The sequence below is a fragment of the Micropterus dolomieu genome, linkage group LG05, assembly GCF_021292245.1.
Source record: "Micropterus dolomieu isolate WLL.071019.BEF.003 ecotype Adirondacks linkage group LG05, ASM2129224v1, whole genome shotgun sequence".
NCBI classification, from domain to species: domain Eukaryota; kingdom Metazoa; phylum Chordata; class Actinopteri; order Centrarchiformes; family Centrarchidae; genus Micropterus; species Micropterus dolomieu.
In genome coordinates, this window is record NC_060154.1 from 3,739,144 (window position 1) to 3,761,909 (window position 22,766).

The window sequence follows — 22,766 nt, forward strand, 5'->3', positions numbered from 1 at the left end:
TATAAAAACTGCTTGTACTCCTGTCTACAGAGTGAAGCTGGTAGTAGCTCATCCCATCTGGAGGTGTGATAGGAGGCGTGTTGACTTGACAGAGTGTTTGATATGTTAGTGGGAGTAGGGAGCCTGCTGAACTGTACCGCAGCATCACATTGTGACAGATAAGTGTTGAGTCAAAAAACGTTAAAGCTTAACAAGGCAGTATCTGTATGTAAAAATCAACCTCTTTTAACAGCCTTGACTTTGACAAGGGTTTCCATTAGCCTTAGAACCAGACAATTCTGCTATAACATATTTCATTTCCTCTGGGAAATACGTCTGGCCCCCATCCTGGATCCGATCGGGCCAATCACAACCGTTTGCCTAATGTGGGGTGGGTTTGATACGATGGGCCTTTCTAATTTCCCTATTATGTGCCTCCACAATCTTCCGCCTATGACCTGGTAATCGATCTCAGGACGCTATCTTGAAGGACATCTCAATCCTAAAAATGCACCTTGAGGAGCAAGGATTGAGGAAATGAAGTTTGCAGGAGGAGCTATAAGCGAGGACACACCGGTGTTTCCTTTGCGGAAGTCTTTGACAGCTGTGATGTTTAAAAGAGGTGTGACATGCAGCTGCAATACAAAATGCATGGCAGGAGCAGGACTCTACAGTGTTCTTTTGTATTCATAAGTTGTATTAGTTATTTAAGATGATCAAATGTGCAATTAAACTTTCTGCCCTATACCATTTGTGTAGCGCCTCATAAGGCGCTGTTCAAACCGCATTCCTTAATGACATTTCCCTTTGATATTACTGATGTTTTTATTGTTGAATGTGATGTGTGGATGGGCAGGCCGGTTCATAATAATAAACATTGTGAATAGTGGCTGGGTGAAATAGGGTGAAGCCTGTCCTCATTAAGCGAGATGCTGTGTGCATTTACGCATGAAGCACAGCAGCATAACTTCTTATTTAAATTTCCTGACAGGATCGGTCAAGATCTAATGTTAATTAATGTTCTGTGTCCTTCTACATATTCAAATGGTCTCACACATTCCAGGTTCATACAGTGAAACAGTTTAGAGTAAAGCAGCTGTCCTCCTGATCAATCCTAAACTCCATCAAAGCATCTATACATGGATTATAGAAGCTAAAGGCTTAATTCTGTTTCCTCTTTGTAAAATTTCTTACTACGTTAATTTTGTCGCGACCTTACTGCATGCATGGAAACGTTTAAATGACTGACAGCAGCCTCTCTAATCATTAAAGTCAGTCGTTAAAGACAACACTCATATCAGTACAATACAATAAAGAAATCACCTGGAGAGCCACAGGGACCGGTAGGATGAGGTAAATTGTCCATGCGGGTGCGGTCTCAAAATTTAAGAAAATAATTAGGTGGGGGGGTGTAATATTTATCTGAGCATTCAGCACTGATATGCAGTTTTTCATGTTGTAATAATAGTGCCCATTATGTAGTCTGCTGTCATTCTAAAAGTATAGTCCTGTGATGACAGTTGTAATTGGGGCCGTAGACTCTAGGCTATTTGAGATATATTTTACTGTGTCATTGCTTAAAGAGACTGATGATGAAACGCTCACCTCATCAGGTTGAGGGCTAAAATTACCTCCTGTTTAGAGTCAAAAGGCACACCACCAAAAAAAAGTTACTGGATTTCTGTATAGCGCATTATAGTGTAGGCTACTGTAATCAATGACTGTTTTGTAGCAACATATGCTATAATGTTTATTGCTACCTTTCGATGTTTCTTCATTTCATAACAGAACATTACAGACATGTTTCTGGATTGTGAAGATATGATCTGTAACCTTTATGTATTAGTCCCGACAGCTGGTCTTCCCATCTGACATAGATCACAGCGGCAGGCTGTAACAAAACAATGGACAGATGATGCAGCTGTGAAACATGTCATATTTAACTAACATCACTTTAAAAATGACAGCTCCGAGGCAAAGACATTTAATTTCATTAGATATCTTTTGCTTCAACTCCTCTATCCTCGTGTCTCCTCCTCGACTCCTCCACTAGCATCTCGGGTAGGAATGACACGACGGGAGGAGTCGAGGAGCAAGGAGGCAGGGAGGTAAAAACTGAGAAATGAGAAAGGCCTGATGACTGACAGAGCAGGGCCATTGAGGGATTTTCGTCAACACCCAAGATGGTAGCAGCTGATGTGGAACTGTTTTTGTTGAATCCGCTATCATGTCAGTATTAAATGGACTGGATGGTATATTTTCTCTAAAAGATCAAACAACTGCAAGTTTTTGTTGATAAGAAAGATGTTTGCAGTACTTCTGACATAATTCATTAAGATTAATTTACCTACCACAATAGATTACACATTTTGTTGCTCTGATTGGTTGTAGGCCTATCCAATTGCATTGCATTGGATTTTGGTTTGAGTCCGTTGATAATGCCCCTTGAAAATCGAAAATTAACTGAGAGGTTTCAGATATATGCCAGGCTAGGTGTCATAGGAAAGAACATGCAATTACCATTAATGGACCTGTTTGCACAAGTAAAATTATTGTGTACGGTATGATAATAGGGGGGAAACAAATGAGGACAAATGACCAGATTTCTCTTCAAAAGGAGCAAACAAGTGCTGCATCTAGAGAAATCTGAGCTCATAAATGCTACATACTTCGGCACAGTGGTACCTAAAACTTTGGGGCAGACAGGCATCATAGTGAAGCAGCTGTGGGTCAGGAAGTAGAGTGGGTGGTCCACTGGTAATTCGATCCTGGCGCCTATGGTTACATATCGAAGTGTCCTTGAGCAAAGCACTGAACCTCAAATTGTTCCCTCCTGCCGCTATTGGTGTGTGAGAGTGTGTGTATGGGAGGCATTGTGATCTGCTTTGTCCTGCTTAGGTGGAAAAGTGCGCTCAAAGAGCAGTCCACTTACCACCGCAGGAGCGGAGTACTGGTGGAAAATGTGTAGGGGAACCAAAGTTCTGATTTGTTCAGGGAAGAAGAATGCTTTTAGGCTAGCAATGCAATCAGATTCAGGTAGGCAAGATTCATTAAGATAGCAAAATGACATAGTAAGTATAAAACACATACAAAGATGGATATAGTTTACAGAAGAAAAGAAGTCTGAACAGCACATAAACCAGGACATTATGATTAAGCCAATCTTGCTCTGGGCTTCACTGTCAACGTAGCGGAAGAACTTTTTGTCTTCTGTGCCTACAAATCGTTAATAAAAAGTGGATGAAATCATGCAGTTCATGTTCTTGATGCAATTTTTAAATAAAATAACATTTAACTTGGCTCACTTTGTTACCAGAGTCCACAAATCAATAACGGTTGATAAAAATGTAATTTACAGGGAGTGGGGGTAGTAAATTCTTTCCTCCTTTAGAAAGAAACCAGGACTGTTTTAGCATAAATGGGCATGCTGTGTCAAGTGTATTGACGTCACATTAGAGGATTTCTGGCAATTCAAGTTCACAAAATTAAAAAGTCTCCTCTTGCTGCCATGTGTGAAATTAACTTGTACAGCATTAATTAAAATATATGGGCTTTTGTGCAGTTGCACACGCTTGCTTAGATGCATTAATACAGACTCACTTTTATGCATGCACAAAAACATATAAAAAGTGTATATAAAAACATACACTACTCTAGCATGTGTATTTCCAATAGCATGTAGAAACAAGGGCTAACACAGTCCAACAATAACAGCATATGCTGCTGATATATGCTAAGGGAATGCTGTGTGTGAGTGTGTTTTTCCTAACATAACAAAACCACCCTCCCTCTTCATCTGTCTACCGAGAAAGACCACAGGACTCTTGCACAGTCCTAACAGCATCCGGTCTAAACGAGGTGAGTGGAGTGGCCACTATGCCAAATGGACACATAAAAAGGAGACATTAATGGACTGAGGAGCGGCATAAATCTACCAGCCAAGACTTCGACTCCAATGCCTGTGTGAGCAAGACAATGTAGAAGGAGAGGACGAAGACGCCCCAGGTGAGCCATATATCTCTGGCATCTAATTATACTGACTATAAGTTTCAATGGCACACATCCCACATGGAAACAAGGAGAAAATACAATTATTTCTCCATTTATATGAAGAGTGGTGCAAGAAAATGTGTGCTTATTTAATATTGACATTTCTGCATTATTAAATAGTGAAGGAAGGCACCTTATGGACATCTTGCTCTAATATCTGTATATATAAGCTTTCTCAAACATGCTAATACCGGTGCTGCATGTAATGTGCCCTTAAACAAGGGGAATAATAATGGGAGAAGAATGAAGAAACAAACACACGCAGCTCTCGCTTTCACTTGTCTGTACTGAATGACATTTTGAACAATGTATACATAAACCATACATCTATTCAATATGCACACACTCAGGACCACAGTCACCATGCATATCTTCTTAATGTATTCTATATGATCTTTTTAGCTAAATTTCCAAATGAAAAGTAAATTATGTTTTAATCAGAGATATCACATGATATTTTAATGCTCTGTTTAACAACAACACATACATGTATAAGCTAATACATGTATTTTTCCAAATACTTTTAGGAAACTTAAGTGCGAAATTGATGTGGTTAAATTTTCTTTCTTTCTTTCTTTCTTTCTTTCTTTCTTTCTTTCTTTCACCTTAACAAAGTGTTTTGAGGTGCTTAAACTGAAACAATAAAGATGTTAATTATGATTTAGATGAAATGTAGAGAAAATAAATACTTGTTGATATTTTAATGGTCTGTTTAACTAAGTTATCACATAACACTTAAATGAAATGTAGTTTTAACTTGTCCACTTATTCATAGTAACTGCCATGACATAAACTATGCTCTTACAGTGATAAATATGTACTTAAACCTTATAGCACATATACAAGGATGTAAAAGTAGCTAGCTTAAACACAAACGACAAAGTAAACACTCAAATATGGTGGGACTTGGACATGGCGGAGCCATGAGGTCTCCGGCTGCAAGCATACACATCGCCTCAGTTAGCAAGAAAGTCTTTAAACAACAAGCAAGTGTAAAAACGTCTCTTTCACTCATATAAAACCTTAGTAACATTACAAAATGTACTGTTAATGTGTTCATAACTTACATGCAACATACATTAATTTGTGAGTGGTAATTACCTTAAACAAGGCGAATAGTAACGGGAGAAGGATGAAGAAACAAACACACGTAGCTTTCGCCTTCACTCGTTTTGTATTGGATGAGTAGGAGATGCGCAACACCCCTACTACAGTCCTAAGGTATTACGAACACATAAGCGAACAATTAACCTAAACTAGCTCATTCTCATCCCAGGGTGTCAAATACAGACGATTTGAAAAATGGTGACAAAGCGTAGTTATTTGACGCCAAAGGCACACTTTGGCATCTGTAGGAGACGCCTCTCAAAATTAGTTATGAACTATACTGTCACATACCACTTGTCACACGTGTGTCAGGGGTATTTTGTGTTATCTCCTAACTCACATAACACACTAAAATTATATCTACCCAAAGCTGCATCCGAAGAAGCCATGTAGTAGCCTATGTAGCCACAATGTGAATGTTTACAGATTTCCTGGTAAAAAATATGGGGTTTGATAATTTCAGGCACTATTAGGAAAGTCTTTATGCCTACTCATCCACCCAGGAAAGTGCCCATCAGGCCCATTTGTACTGCAGGAAAATGACTGTTGAGGAGGTGCTTGATGAAATGTCCCTAGTTGTTGTGCAGAGCAGTAGACAGCAAAATGATTCCCATTTTATGTATATTCAAAATGACATCAACATTTTGAGAGTGAATCATTCAAGCTCTTATATGACTAGTGACACCCATTAAGAACAAATGATGGTACTTCTTAATCAAATACAGGTAAAACAAGTACTTTGTTGACAAAATGAGTTCTGACTGGATCTATAAGAGACTGAAAGGTAAAAATCTGTAGCACTTTAACATAAATTAAAGACTGTTTTGGTGCTCTCCATTCGCAATTGTTATAGCACAGTGGGGTCCAATCATGTGCTGTGGACTGAGAGGGTTTCCTTCCAAACAATCATGACTCCAGGTGATTTCACTGATTAGTTGCTCCCTTGTTCTTTAAAGATGCAGTAAGTTAATCAGTGAAAAATAACGACAGCTGATGTGCTTGGTTAGAAGAAAACCTTTTAGAGACTTGGCTGTGCAAGGCATTTCTGAAAAAGTAAAAATGAAAAACTACAAATACCACATTGACCACCAAATTATGATTTGTATTACAGTACAAAGTATAAAAATATTTACATAAAATTTAGCCTAATTTAGTCTTTCTTTTCTAAAAGAAGTCCACAGACCACAACAAGAGCATATTTATGTGCAAAGGAATTTAGCAAGGTTATGAAAATAATGGCCATTTTCCCTTTAGTTGTGCCAGTGTTCAGGAGCAATGCCATACACATTTGCTAAAGCAAATGCAAAACAGGCAATTGAAGAGTTAGCCAAGATGCTAAAACTATATCACGATCAGGCAGCAGCATGTTGGGTGTCTAACTCTGGGTAAAGGTTCAAGCTATTGTGTTGGCTATATCAATGCAGTTTAATTGGAGTGAGACAGTTTCAAAAGCATTCATACCTTTGGGAAAAAACACATCTACATGGTATTGTTGAATTTTCCACCACAACAGGACAACAGCTTTACCAGGACTTCCCAGGACATCCTTGTAAAAGAGATCTAAAAATCTCAATGGATTTCTTTCCTGGTAAAATAAAGGTAAAACAAAATAAAGGTTAAATAAAAATAAAATTACCAGAGGAAATTATATCACATTCATATGAATTAGTGTGATTGAGTGTCCCACTGTTTCCCTCTGATGTCACAAAAACCTTCATACTGTTCATTACCATAACTGGACCATATCTTAATTTTTGCTTGTTTAAAGATGTTCAGCACATTTTATGTCAATAGGGAGATCAATTGGAAGTGTGTAACATTATTGTTAAGGTTAGCAACAGAAAGACGTTAGCACTTAAGACTTGATCGATGTGAAGCATCTTCATTAAGCTTAGGCCCATGAAGATGGAATATTCCCCAGAGTCTATATGCTGGTGGCAGTGGAATAAAGCCTGCAGGTGGTTAATGGAAATTTTGATATGTTGAATCTCCTTGATCACTCTGGAAGTCATGGAGTTTCTGGGGAGGTTGCACAGTAGTAAGTCTGAAAGCATAGGTGTCATTTGCACTTGGGACGCTGGGGACATGTCCCCGCCACATTTTGAAATGGCTGATTTTGTCCCCATCACTTTTTAAAAGTATTTGTTAAAATGGTTTTGATAAATTGCTTAAAACAAGAAATGTTAAATATCAAATGAGAATGCTTTGAGAAAGGTTTATTTGCACAATAAGAAACATGGAATGCAATGTAAATATCTAATAAACAAATGTGCATTGTCCAAGAAAGTAACTTAGCTAAATAAAACAAGTTGTTGATTGCTACATTATATTACATTATATTTTTATATTTTGTATTGTCACCTTACACCTAAATTTTGTGTTTCCCTTTATATATATAAAAGACATTTCAACCATAAATTGGTCCGGAAAATGTCTCCAGAATGCAGCCCTAATCTGAGCCCTTAAATGTCCCCACCACTTTTTAGCACAAAGTGACGCCCTTGTCTGAAAGGCAAGGTATTTAAAGCAGAAGTGAATAGTGCAAAAACATTAGTTAGTCCGTCCATCCATCCATCCATTGTCAACCGCGTACAGGGTCGCGGGGGGCTGGAGCCAATCCCAGTGTACATCAGGCGAAAGGCAGGGTACACCCTGGACAGGTCTCCAGTCCAACATTAGTTAGTAAATAGTGCAAAAACAGTTCAAGAAACCCTCCTAAAATTGCAGTGATGGACTGTATTAATGGACTTTAGTGTTTTAGAGGAGATCTGACAGGCTTATAGAGAGGATAGAGGGTATGTTCTTTTTTAAATATAAAATGACTGAGCTCTACAAGTTTCACAGCCATTGACAGCCACATGGTGGAATAAGAATGAAAAACACATGTCAACTTCATTGCAGCATGTTTGCATTGGAGTCATAAACTGCCATCATGAGCTGCACCTAGGTGCTACAGGTGTAATGAAAACGACTGGCTCCTATGTGAATGAGTTAGCAGTTTTTTTGTTTGCTTGACAGGTTCGTTTGAACCATGAGAGAGGTTAAACTCTAGGGAAGTAAATGAATGTGTGAACATAAATGAATGGCTGAATGAATTGGAGTAAAAGATGCATAGTGTGCTTCCTGAACTATTATACTGTTGGAAAAATCAATTTGCCCATAGTTTGTATGTAACCCTGAAAACATGAAGCATTTCAAATAAGTTAGCTTTATCTAGTTTGCCTTTATGTACATTATTGACTTTCTGAAATAACCTATTTTTCTTCCAAAGAGTTTGATTCAAACTTAGTATGCAGAATCTCTAAGCAACCACACTGTATGCACAGGCTATCAAAATATGTTGGTATGCCTTTTGCACTGCAAACTGTAACTTGAGCTGTGAATGCAACTTTACTCTTCCCTTTCGTTGCACCCAAGACGTGGTCTAATCAGATTTAAGTAAAAACACCAAAACCTTTCAAAGTAGGTGGTGCAAAAAAAAACACACTCAGCTATTTTCTTTCTTAAATCCAATGTTGAAAAAAAAGACATAAGCAGAATGCCACAAGAAACAAATGGCTCTCAATAACTTGTTGATCTAGAGGTCCCACACTATTGGACCTTATCAAATGCTGCTCATGGCTCAATTTTATTTTTCTGCCTCTCCTTCCTTTTACTTAACCTTCATTAAATTGTAATTGTTCTTGCATAGAGTGTTTTGACCTTTTGATACATTGCAGTGCAAACATTGTGTGAGTAACAAAAATGTGTGTGTGTGTGTGTGTGTGTGTGTGGAAAATGGACATAGAACAAGGGTCTTTAGCTATATTAAAATTTTTATTTAAATGCATGGTTGTAGAAGCTGACGGTTTTTGTTTTTGTTTGTATGTGGTAAGACATCACACCACATACTCTACCGAGTCTTCTCTCATATCCGGTATGTTTACATATACAATGTGTCTATTTAGGAACCATGAAGATATCATTTTATGATTAAGAGTGATGAGATGTAATTTATAGGAGATACCAGTAGTGTAAGACAAGGTAAGCAAAATTCAGTGTAAAGTTATACATATTATGGAATTTAAACTTTAAATAAGAATGGGGAACCTTGTATCCCTTTTTTTGACATAAACTGCATCTGTGCGTGAATAATGTATGTTTTCCCCCTCAACTTTGGTTGGCCAAGGTAAAACCTTTACGAACAAAATGGGTCACAAAAAACAATATATAAAGTTTAGTTGAAATTACATTACAGAATTCCCATGTGAACCTCTACTGTTATACGTGGGTCTCTAGACACAACAAATTTCCCAATCTATATCAAATAAAACTCTGAGTTTTGTGTCATCGGGGTGTCCAGTTGCTTGTGCGGTATCTTTCTGAAGGATATTCTGACTATTAGTTCTAATTTTTTATTTAACTGTAACTGTAAACATGGTATTGCTGCAACTCGTCACATATTGATGCTTGTTCTAGGCCCTTTGGCATTGCTTTTGAACACCCTGGGTAGCCGTTTTGCACAATTTTTATACGTTAAGGGCCCCGCGGCCAAGTTGGCAACGCTTAGCAACAACAAATATGCAACGTCTGGTAAAGTTAGCACCAATAAAAATGCAAAGTCTGGTTACACTTTCAAAATAAAACACTGCCATTGCCATTAATGTTGTAAAACATTGCAATTTGGTTAGGTTTAGGCAAGGTTAGGAAAAGATCACAGTTTGGGTTAAAATAACTACATACATCAGTTAACATGTAAGTTAACTTGCGTCACTTGCGTAATTTAAATAAAAATATTTAATGTTTACTTTTTGTTTCACACAGGACACGAACAGCACTCTCCTGGTTCAAAGTCTGGGTTCTGGCCCTCCATCCACCCCAACCACCTCCTAACTCAGTCCTTTATGTTTAAATATGGCAATAAAATCTACCCAACAAGTTCAGAGGTCACTTAACTCCACTTATTCCAACTAGTTAAAGCAAACCGAACAAAAGCTGGTGCACCTGATATCATTATCCAGCTAATGTATCCAGACACAGATAATTTGTTAATGGTGACAATAATGGCTGGGTTGAACCTTCCCTACTCCCAAAATTAGATGGCTTGGCATTACAGACATCAAACTTTCTGGTCCATGATAACTTTTTAAATACAGGTTTATGAACAGGAAGTTACCCAGCGAAGAAAATGTTTACCTGAAAAATTCAACACATGATGGACAACTGTACCAGGGCAATGATAAATACTGTAATAATCATAATAATAACGCCTCTGTGATTAACAACATGGCATGGCTGTCAACAAGAACAAAGAGCAGGCTTTTTTGACCTACGTCCATTATGTACACCCTTTCTAAACATCTGTAGTGCTGTCGTTAGTGTTTCCTGCTAACTTTAAAAACATAATACTTCATTCATATGCATTATCCAGCTGATACAGATTGCACATTATGTGGGTCGCAAAATATGTTCTGAAACAACTTTGAAAACTGTGTAATATGAGAAAAAAATCTGAACTGAACTAGAATTTCCACCACTGTATAGAGAGCTTTGGGAATCTCATCCAGTGTTGCAGTATAACGAAAATCAGTTCTCCCAGACAGGCCAAATAGATGTTCTTCACTGTTTGCTTAAAGTTTAATCATTAAGATTTTATTATCTGCTCCCATTTTGTGTCTGAAAAGAGTTCACATCATAAGAGCATCTTAAACATGTCGGAGTTACAGTAAGTCCGTGGGGGAGTATACAGCTAATATTCTTTACTTATGAGGAACTATCAGAAGCACTTTAAGTAACAATGACAGCTGACAGAGAGTTTGACAAAGTTGATGAGAGATGAGATTGACAGTAGTTGTTGAGCTGCAGTTTTGACTCAATCTCATGAGCAACTTGACACTTCCCCTCAGTGATTTATTCTGTCTGAAATGATGCAGAAAATTACTTCATCAGAGCCCCCATGTTAAATGCTTGTTTGTTGAAAGGGGCTGCTGTTTTGAATTGCAGCCATGATGGTACCAAGTAAATATCACTTTGGAATCATATTTCCATTTACAGTACAAACCAAATGTACTTTCCAAACAGATACACTTTCCACTAGCCATATTTCACTCTATTTATCTTTCATAAAAGTTACTTTAACTTTCACTGATTTTTTTATGATGTTAAGGTTATTTACAGTGTTTGTTGTCTTAGACAGCCACGCAAAGTGTCTCTGCAAATGCATACTCACTTTCATTTCATTATCAGCTCATTTTCTGTGTCCAAAAAATACTGCTGCTGCTGTTCATGTAAAACATCTCTTATCATAAACCAAATGACCAGAACCACAGAACAGGTCCCCTAAAAGACAACACGTATATGTTAATACATGGATTTTCCAAATACTTTTAGGAAACTTAAGTGCGATCTGGATGTGGTTAAATTTAGGGTGCTAAACGACTTTGGTTATATAATTTTGGTTTTGTAACCAATGCAACGGTCTTTCTTGAACCTTAACAAAGTGTTTTGAGTTGCTTAAACATAACAAAGATGTTAATTATGATTTAGATGAAATGTAGAGAAAATAAATACATGTTGGCAGTGAAAGTTTTGTAAATACATTCAGTATAATAAACATGTGACCTAAACTTTAACCAGCCATATGTTTTAAAGAAATACTTTTGCTGTTTCACATTAACAGTATCATAAATTAATAGGTTTTAGGGAACAGTGTTGAACCTTTCATATTTAAAAGTCCATACCTGTGGTAATCATACATACTGTATATGACATTTGGATAAAAAACAACTGTTGTCAAACCATACAGTACACAAATATAGTAAAGAATACATACAATAAATTCATACAAAGCAGTGATGTGTTGGTGAAGTAGTGAAATAATGTGTTACTAATAACACATTGAGAAATAATGAAAATCAGAGGGAAGTTAATTAAAGATTATTTACACATACACCCAAAGCTAACCTAAAGAAGTAAGTTGAATGTTTTTTGAAACAGTCAGCAGACTCAGCTGATATAATGGGAGGGCCAGATTGTTCCAGAGTCTGGATACTAATACAGCAAAAGAAGAATCGCCTTTGGTTTTACGTTTAACCTGTGGTATAGCTAACAGGTTTTGGTTGGATGACCTAAGAGACTGCTGGTTGGTTAAAGGGCTTAGTGACTTAGAAATGTAGGCAGGCACTAAACCATGTATTGCCTTGTCAGTGAATGTTTTCATCATTCAATCATTCCTGAACTTCACTGGCAGCCAATGCAGCAAAGCTATAATAGGAGTGATGTGTGATCTATGACCAGTCAAGCCTAGCTGCTACATTTTGTAGAAGCTGTAGACGTGCCAGGACCATTTGACTAAGGCAAGTTAAAGGGCAGAAGTCGAGACGGGAGAAAAAATAATGTTCTGATTTCTGCAAAAATGTTTCTGAGTTGGAAAAAAACATTGGACCAATATGTTGACATGGTTTTGGAATTTCCACTGAGGGTCAAACATTACTCAAAGTTTCCTAATTTGGTTTGACATAGGAGGCAAGTTTGCCAATATACTGGAAAATGCCTTTAGAAGCATTTTCGGGGCCAGTGATGAGAAGCTCAATTCTGCCCAAATTAAGCTGAAGGACGTTTAGTGACATACAGTCTTTAATAGCAGCTAAACAGTTGTTGAAAGTGTCTAGGTTGCCGAAGTCCTCTGGTTTTACTGAAACATAAATTGAGTTTCAAAGGCATTACAATGATAAGATATACAGTAGCTGATTATCTGGCCCAAGGGAAGCATGTACAAAAAGAACAGAATAGACCCTAGGATTGACCCCCGAGGCATCCCATGTAACAGCAGAGCGGATAACTAAAAAAGTGTTTTTTGTGGCCCCTGTACTACACCCAAAAGTGATGCCATGGTGTATTGACACACCCTGCAGAACACTTCTATTACTGCAGAAACCGGGGATGTTTAACCACTGAATATCAGCAAAAACAAGATTTTCAGATTATGTTAATTTGCTCTCTAAAGGAAAATGAAAAAAATACCCCACATACCTTGCTTTATGACAAGCAGTTAAATATCACCCTGCCAGTTCTGCTGCATTAAAGAGTTTCATCTAGAATAATTTGAAAAAGCTCTTCTCTTGGAAGAGAACGAAAGAGTGACATTTCTTTGGGCTAAATCTGGGGAAATTTTGTGTCTTGTTTTTAAATATTATGGGCTAATATTATCTAAGAAAAGAAATGTCTGTCTATAGGCAAGCAGTGGTTACTCAGAGAAATTTCTGTCTTCTAATCTACTTCTAATCCCATTTTATTCTGTGAATTTATTGCCCGGCTACTCAGTGACCAACCAGATGCAACTCCTAGCAAGCTGTTTTGCACTTGCTTTGCATTGCTTGACTCCTATTTTGTCCCTTTGGGCTATCAGTCACACATTCTACTCCATTAGAAAATAAACATAAATTCAATTTTTCTGGGGAGAGAGAGAGAGATGAACCTCAATTTGATTCTGATTTTGACACTTTTACCTTTTACTCACATGCACCAATGACCCATACATGTCCTGACCATTTTCTGTGTCAGTGTCATGGTGAAAGGAGGACCCATAGAAGATTTGCCTGCAATTTGCCAGCATGAGCTTTTCCCAGCATGCATTGGGTGAGTGAAAAAGGCCTAGATATGGTGGACAAGTCACCGGAGCCTCTAGATTGAACCCAGGCTCCATGTGTGAAAAGGACCCTCTATCATTTTTTTCTCCCTCTGCAATTTTTATGTAGTGAACTGATTGCCTGACCTCGAGGTGACCTTGGATTGTAACTCATTGTTATCTAAGGCTCTACCAGTCCTGTGAAATCCCTCATTCACACTCCATTCAGCTGCCAGTCAATCAACCTCTTTCTTTTTTGAAGGATGAGGTACATTTGAACACATTTGTACACAATTATATGTAGAGCCTATCCTTTTACGCAGCACAAAATGGCCATTGCCACAGCCTCCTCTGTGAAAGCTAAAAATGATTCTGTATTGGCGGCATGCACAGTTTATGTGTAGGTTACGTGCTTTGTTCTCTCCTGTGTTTTTGTTCTATTGCTGTTGAAGGTGTTCATCGTCAAGGATGATTAATTGAATTAACAGGATTGTGACTGGTTTCTGACATCCTGATTGTAATTAAACAAAACCTCATTATAGAAATGAAAAAAGTAGGAGAAAATAATAATAATTATTACTATAATTATTGGAAAAACTGTTCCTGTATCACCAGTATCACCAGTGCAGACTAAATGTCTGCACTGGTGGGGTAACCTAATTTATTTTTAAATATTCTAAATAGTTGTTGATAATTTTTTTGACATTTCAGGAAATGCTGGATGCATGATATGCCCGTAGTCCTTCTTCTGTCATTCTAGATAGAATTAAAAATATTTCTGGCTAAAGGCAGCGCTCATTGGAATTGCAAATGAGTTTTAGTTAGCCTCCCTGCTGGGTGCCAGCAATGTTGACACCACAGATGGCTTTAACTTTTGGTATTTTAATGGGCATGATATGAAAAATTGAGATGGCAGTTTTCCCATTTGAAAAAGTCCTTAGCAAACTCCCTACTCTTAGTTCAAAGATGGCCGGTGATGTGAACCCCTGTTTTCAAAAGCCAACAAGATCAGCCTGCCAAGTGCAACCTAAACAGATCTACAATAGTACAATGCATAGCTGAAAAGCCAGAGGCTTTATCTTTTTTGGAGGGCACAGGAAGTGATCACCTGCACCGGTGAATCAGATGCTTGTCCTTTTGATGGGGACTCCTGCCTTTCCCAATGTGTAAGGCAGGAATCCCTGTCTGATGAGGAGGCTGCAGCGTGTGCAGTTTAGAGTTTTAGTGGCCATGCAGAGTCTGCTGACACACTCTTGGAAGAAACAAAAAATAAGCCCTCTAGCAAGCCACACTAAACTGTCACCAACACTGTGTGAGACTTAATGTGAATCTCTGACTCAACATTTTTATTAAAATAAGACCTGTGTTAACATGAATGTAAGCAGCAGTGAGAATGTGGCTTTAGAGACAGTAGATTTGGTCTTTATGTCCAAATTGCATTGAATAAACAAAGAATCTCCATAGGAAATAGTCACTTTAAAACTACACTGAAACTCTCTGAGTACAGAAAGCACTATAAAAAATTCCATCCATCCATCGTCAACCGCTTATCCTGTGTACAGGGTCGCAGGGGGCTGGAGCCTATCACTATGACATTGGGCGAAACACCCTGGACAGGTCGCCAGTCCATCGCAGGGCCACATATAGACAGACAACCACTCACACTCACATCCACACCTAAGGGCAAATTAGAGACACCAATTAACCTAGCCTGCATGTCTTTGGACAGTGGGAGGAAGCCGGAGCACCCGGAGAGAACCCACGCAGACACGGGGAGAACAAACTCCGCACAGAAAGGCTGGGGCAACCAGGGTTTGAACCCTCAACCTTCTTGCTGTGAGGCAACAGTGCTAACCACTGCACCACCACGGCGCCCACTATAAAAAATTAAGTAATAATAATAATAATAATAATAATAGCAGCCACATGATTCATTTTATATTATTATTTTTTTCATTCCTGTACAACAAATCAAATTTGCGGTAGGCAATGAGAAATTGCATCCAGATATTGTCTCTCAAAATCAAGGTTCAAATGTTTTACATTATCATAATTATAAAATATATTATAGATTATATAATATATTAATTTAGGCTTATTTTGTTTATGCTTTAGCATCATATGGCAATAATATAATAATTTTTTTTTGTCTAGCATTAGTGTAAAAACAAATGTTAATGAGTTTGGGAGTGATATTGGCGATATTCTATTAACAATTAGTGACTTTTTTCTAAATCATTTAAATAATGTTATGATCATCTATAGTCATATTTTTGTGATGTGTAATACATTTTTAAAACATCTATGCCTTTTTACCTGAAAGCATTTTCTCTCTGTAGTACAAGTAATGAAATTTTTAAAAAACTCTCTTCCAGGGTTAAACAGTAAAATAGGATCCATTTCATGGGAAACTTTATTGAATATTCCATTGTCAGACATCCTCATCAATGTAGAGGTATAATCCATCATTGTCAAGTGAACAATGCATGCATTAATTTGGAGGAAAATATTCCCTTTTCCTTGCACCCACAGGCAATAATTCTAACAACTGTCAGCAAGTTCTAAGATGCCGTAAGTAGAATTTAGATCAATCCCTTCTGTAGGAGAGAAGCAATGCACATTGAATACTGGTACAAATCTGAAAAGCTTGTATCATGCCCATACTTGACTGTGCAGATAGGGTAAAACAGAGACTTTAATAATTTACAAATTTACTCTCAAACACCATAACCTTGACTAAAAGCTATACTGAAAATTTAGCCTTTAGAAAATAGAGTAGTTATGATAAACCTGTTTTTTATTAGCAGCCTTGAAACCACATTAATCTTTTTATGGGCCACTTTGAGGCAGAACTCCAAAACAAGCTGACAGATATACAACTCTGACAAATTATCACCTTATAAAGTTGATATAGCTAATGTGTTAGCAAAGAATAGCCTACTTGCGCATTCAGCAGACACAGTACATGAGGTTAATGAGTGTGCTGAGACTGAACCATGCAGTAAATGTCCCATAAAACTGAAAGAATGGGCTAAAAGAGGCTAAAACTGCACTTCTATCAATGTGTTTTGTATTCATAAGCAGTATAAACATGTATGAGTTGGCTTATACATGAAGTTGTGCACAGATATAAGTGTTTATTAATGTTAACTTCTGTGGGACCCTTAAGTGGAGGCAGGTGTATAAACAGATAATACAGAAAAGAAAACACAGTTGTAATATTATATATTATATAGTCATTGGAGAAGTTGTACTGTACTGTACTGTACATTGATAATTACTCAAAATGTGCTTATAGCTGATTACAACTACATTGTGTTATAAACCATTTATTAAATGTTCATATAAATCTTTAAAAAAAAAGGTTAAATAAGGGGACCTAAAGTGTCATGACTACTGTAGGTTGTATTAATACTATAACTCGTTCATCATGGTTGCTTCAGTGTGCCCAATTGCACGTCAGCGCATTTGTTGTTATAAAACGAATACATGATGTGTAAGGGCAAAGCTGCATTCCATATATCAAAACCTGCTCTGTTCTCTGGTGTCACTTCACCCACTGACTGCTTGAAAGAGGCAAATAATGGGGAGGAAAGCCGATCAGCTCCCTGTTTTGAAAAGGAATCACCTTTTTAATTTACTATAAGATGTCTCTCAGCACAGAGAAAGATTTCCTCTGACGTTTTTCTGCTTAATTTGCACTCTGCTCTGTTTTTGTCAAGCTCATCAGTTTTTGCCCATGTCAAAAGCTCTACTTTTCTAATGGATTTTCTGCTAACAGATTTTCTATTTACGATAAGAGGATGCTTTTAGTCTTTAAAAGCCCAACTGAATGTTGATGGGAGCAGCTGTATTCCAAACATGTTTAGCAGAGTATTTTTGCATCGTCTTTGCCCTTTATTTATTTATTTATTTATTTTATTTATTTATTTTTTATGATTTGCTTTATAGTGGAATGTAACTGAACATATATGATTTAGTTTTAAAGAGACTAAAGGCTTTTAATTAATTCACCAAATAAAATAATTATGACTGGATGTTGAGCATCTGTAACTCAATGTTGCGAACAATTTTATACACTACCCAGCAATGAATGATATGGACTTTATTTCCTACTCTGGCATCTCTGCATGTGCAATAGCATATCTACAAGAGGTGCCAACTTGTAAATATAGTTTTATATGTTGCTCAATGTAATCCATCATTGCCACAAAATGCATGAAGACTCTATGGCTACCTGATTTGCCTATGTACTGATTCAAAGTATTTCAAACAGTACTGACACTGGGGCTGTGCTAGGTTTTGTGGTTGTAACTGTAGCTGGGGACCTTTAAACCAAAAAAATAGCTCAAAGATGTTCAATTCTTTTTTTCCAACCTTATCTGTTACCTGCACCCTTCGTTCTGGAAGCAAGTCAAGTTCATTTTCTGCATGGTAAAAGTTTGGTTAAACTCTCTTGATTAAATCATTGATACAGATGGGCAACTGCATGAAAAATGTCTTGTTCCTTAATAAAAATCAATTGAAGGTACACATCAGTGTATACAAATTTAAGATGCATTTCCAGAGGATATCCAACAAGCTTCATATTTTCTCACATATGCCTCTAATGGCAAGCGGAAGTTGCAGAAAAAGTGATTCATGACTTTGTATGAATTGGCAAATATTACTATTAAACTCTGTTTGTCCCCAACTGCAATAACAGCGTGTTTTGAATTAGCTACGATTCCAATAAGCCCCATTTGCTTCTTCTCCATATCAATGGCAGCCTTGGTTCATGTGTATTGTAGGGTTTAGAGCTGTTGGCCATACCAAATTAGTGATAAAAAAAACACGAGTTCTGTGTGTGGAAAAATAATTCCAGAACTGGTGGCTCCTCCCACTGCATAAAAGATCCCTTTTGTAAATATTTTTCCATTGCTCAGATTTTTGTATCTAAAATCGACAATTAAAATGGGTTTGAAGCAGCCCATTAATATGAGGGCGGACTGCTGCAGCTACTGTATTTGAGTCAAATATGAGAGCAATCAAAAAGAACTACCTCCTCATCAATAAACCACAGCGATCCCATCCATCTCCCCAGTGCTATGATGGATAGACACAGGCCAGTCTAATTAAAGGATGAATTATGGAATGGACTCAATTCATCACTATTCTGTCATGCTATTAAATTCACAGTCGGTCCCATGTTTCTGTATCTGGGTTGCACTGCTTTTGGGCATCTATCAATCATAGATCAAGGAAAAATTTGTTCCAGCAGGGGATCTTATGTAGTTTTTTTTGGGGCCATGCTTCTGGTCCAACAATTCTCTGCTTTAGGTACTTTTACTTTTAGGTGCTGAAACAGGCCTTGTGCTGTATGATCCCCAGTGTAGACAATACTGAACCTTCTTAAATGCATATGGCAGCCATTATGGCGTTAGAACAAACGTGGTGGGAGTGACTATCGAATGCTCTCACAGCCAATCCTCTACATGCACACACGTACACGCACACAAAAATGCACAGACATGATGGCACAAAGACATACAGAGCATCCATGCACACAAATAAACACACTTGCACACACAGGACCCTGCACAAAGTGTGGAGCCACTCCAAGGACTAGGATATTATTGATTGGGTTAGGTATGATGCACACCCACACACACACACTCACTGCATATCACACAAAGCTGTGGCAATATGATTTTAAAAGTGTGCCTCTTAGCAAGGACTTAACTCTGCATTTTGAAGGTTTTGTGAACATTGAGATTGAGGTCAATAAACATTTTCTGTCCAAAGAAAGAGAAAGTAAAAGAGGGCAGGAGAAGGAGACAACTGGCAATGATGACTATAACATTTCCAAGGACAAAGGTATTGTGGAGCTCTTCAGTGTCCATGACTTCATCCCAGGACATAGTTATGTGGGAAAATAATGAACACCTGTCAAAAGGTAGGCTAATGAGCCAATCAGATCACAGTCAGTGAATACAAAACAAGCACTGAGGTTGATGTGAGGTCACGTCCACTGCAGTATATCTCAGCACTTTAAAAACATTTTTTTGTGTGAATGAGTTTGCGTGTCTGTGAATGTGTGAGTGTTCATCTGCATGTAAAGTGGGAAATCTATTAAACACATAAGAAAGAGAAAGAGAGAGAGGGAGAGAGAAAGAATATTAAAGAAATGCCGTTGGCTCCATGCAGTTCTATTAGAAAGACTGTTGAAGGAGTGGTGTGCAGTAGAATGGACCACTGCAACCTTTTTCCTCATAAAATTATGCAAAGCCCAAAATGGCTTGAATTTCGATGTTTTGGGAGATACTAACATGACTTTCAAACCAGCTCATTGAAACAGAAACCTGTTTTAACTGACAACACATGAATTCATGAATGACAATTTTCAATATCCATATTCAGATTCAGATGTCTCTGGGGAAAGGTGGTACTTTTTTCTCTTGTAAGGTCCGAATCAAATTGATTGTTTACCTTAGTGCCTTTCATTGCAGTTACAGTGATGAAATGTTATAAGTGAACTATGACCTGCAGTCAGTGAGCATCATCAAGCAAACAACCACAAATAGAAACACAGATCAATTATGCTTCCAGAAGGGCATTAATTATTAGCAATGTTTTCCTTTAAAGAGTTTATCCTGGTCTAACTTGCATCAATAACAACATGATGCATCAACAATTTACCTCATGGGGATTTATCAGATCCCAAAAGAAAAGGTAAAATCTATCACAGCAAATGAGAACAAGATAGTAAAGTTAGTTTGGTTGGCTGAGCCTGCACTATGTTGATTGCAGCAAACACAACAGTATAGGACAAATTGCTCATTGCAGACTGCACTGTTAAGTCAACTTCCGTCTTGTAGAAAAAGTAATGACTTCAAGTTCATATATCATATGTTAACACAAACAAAGCTATGTCCTCCAAGAGTCATTGCGTAGGAATGAAGTGAATGAATCAAGTAGCAAAAAAAACAGTCTGCTAAAATAGTTTTCATGGGCACTCATGTTTGCACTATATGTTGTTAATGTTAGACACAAAACAAAAAAAAAGTGCATTATTAAAATAGAGCAAAAATAGGTAGAGGTTCAATTTATTGCTTCTGAGTGGGAATGAGTAGGGTTGGTGGTGACAAATAGTGACAAAAATAAAGTAAGGGATGTGTGACCAATATCAACAAACAATGTATTTCCTGCTTTTAAAATATAAATCTTAGGTTATTTGTCTATAAACCTGAATGAATGTTAAACTATGTCAGGGATCACCGCATTGATGATGAGGAAAATAACAGCCACAAGATGTAAATCTATTACAAAATGTAAAAAGCAGACGTTGCCATGTATGCCCATTCACACATGCGCAAAGCCACACAAATACATAATCACCTTCATAAATAAACTCCTGCATAAACCAGAACTTTTTTGTGTAGTTCAGCAGTTCAGCCATGTACTGTAGCATCAGTAAAACTCTCACAGGCCTTATCCGCAGGCTTTATGCTGTGATATTTAGCCTTTAAGGAATGCACAGTGCTGCGAAGCACTGGATCATTTGAGTGTAACAGAACAGATAGTGGTATTTGCAATGGATTTGCCGAGGTGAGTCAGAGGTCACACCACATGTGGGTCTTTTCTGCTCACCAGTGAGTCTAACCTTTGCTGTGCTCCATTAACAGCAGAGACTGTCTCTTGGGGTAGAACAGCTGGACTGATTTCCTATCTCTTTGCTGTTTGAAGCTAGGGGGCAAATAAACTGGATGATTTTGTTGACATTCCACTTTTCCCCAGAATTTTTTTTGTCGTGTGTGTTTTTTGTCGATATATCAGGCAAGCTTGTGACTGGAGGGTCGCCAGTTGAAGTCCCTGGACTGTTTTTGGAAAATGTGGGAGGGGAATGCAAATAAGACACCTAACGTAGATGTGCCCTTGAGCAATACAATGAAGCCTCAACTGCTTCAATAGAGCTGCATTAATGTGGTTGTACTGGTCAGCTCCCACTGGCCAACTGCAGGCAGTTTAGTCAAGTTGGGCATCAGTTGCAAAATGAAATATGCATGGTTTGACTTTCCTTGGATAATACCTTATAATAATCTTATAACAAAATGTATTTAATGTGCACATAGAGATTCTGAGGTCGGTTTCACAATTTGGCTTGACATTACCAAAAACAACCTTTTTTATTCCTTATAGCCAATTTTATATTGATCTTAAGAATAATGAATGGAAATATTAATGAAAATATTAAATGTTGCTTATATTTCTCAATCTGCCCTTGAAATAATTATTCAGCCTTTTCAGTTATGTTGCGAATAAACAAAAAAGTGTTTAGGATTACAGTCGTGCATTTAAAGGCACCCTACATTTAAGATTACCATATTGAGAAAATGGGGAAACAATACTTATCTTTCTACATGGGGTAAAGACTTAAATATCTTTTTAAAAGCTGAGATTTTGTACTGGAAAGATGTGTCCAGTTATTTCTACTTGTTATGCCCAATGAGTCATTCAAAATTTGAGAATGAACCTTTTATTGAAAGCTTCAGTGGGTTAAAATTCTTGCTTGAAGGATCAGCTGCAAAGCTACATTGCAGTCAAAAGTGAGCTCCCCTCGGAAGCTTGCACAGCTTTTTAATCTTCCTCTCCTCATCTTCTTCCGCATATAAAGACTTATCTCTTCATTGTTGGATGAAGAGAATAGAGAGAATTCAGGGTGAACAGGGTATGGGTATTCTCTTGTGACAGCGTACTTATTGACAGGGCCATACAAAAACCGGCTAAGATTTAGGAGGTGGCCAGTAAGGAGACGCTAGGAGCTAATGACGTGTATCCTTCACTATCTATCAGCTGTCTTGTGACAACTATCAATGGACAAAATCGATACAGATGTGGTCAAAGATTCAGCAGTGCTTGAATGGGAGCGCTCACCTCAATCTATCTGTGCCATTAACTCTTCTCTTTGTGACCCTCTTTGGCTGATGGTCATTTCTGATTAGAAGAAGCTCTCCTCTCCTTTCTGGCTGTGGCTTCCTCCTGTGTT